This window comes from Austrofundulus limnaeus, unplaced genomic scaffold (assembly GCF_001266775.1).
Source record: "Austrofundulus limnaeus strain Quisiro unplaced genomic scaffold, Austrofundulus_limnaeus-1.0 Scaffold6, whole genome shotgun sequence".
NCBI lineage: Eukaryota > Metazoa > Chordata > Actinopteri > Cyprinodontiformes > Rivulidae > Austrofundulus > Austrofundulus limnaeus.
The window spans coordinates 1310403-1311035 of NW_013952408.1; positions in this window are offsets into that span (position 1 = coordinate 1310403).

Consider the following 633-nt stretch of genomic DNA (forward strand, 5'->3'; position numbering starts at 1 on the left):
GTCTGTAACTGAAAATATGGATGGAGGACAACAGAGCTGCTTCATGGAAGAAGAACTTCAGCTTAGTCTGTTAGCTTTAGCGAGACTGTACACAAGCCGTAAGGAAGGAGGCAGAGGACTAGTGAGTGTGAGAGCCACTGTCCAGGATGAAACATCCAAGATCCATAAATACATCAAGGACAAAGCCTCAACGGACGATGTGTCCAGCGAATGTCTCAGGCAATGGGGAACAGAAGACGAGGTGCTAGAGGTACCATCATGGGAGGACAAGCCCCTACATRRDATSBACCMTCGACAAATAACTGAAGTGGCTGATATCAGGAAATCCTACCAATGGCTGGAAAAAGCTGGACTCAAGGACAGCACAGAGGCACTTATCCTAGCTGCACAGGAACMGGCCCTAAACACCAGAGCAATAGAGGCTCAGATCTACCACACCAGACAAGACTCAAGGTGTAGGTTGTGCAAGGAGGCCCCTGAGACAGTCCAGCACATAACAGCAGGGTGCAAGATGCTGGCAGGGAAAGCGTACATGGAACGACATAACCAAGTGGCGGGCATAGTATACAGGAACATCTGGGCAGAATATGGACTGGAGATCGAAGTGGGGAACACCCCCAAAGGTGGTGGAGA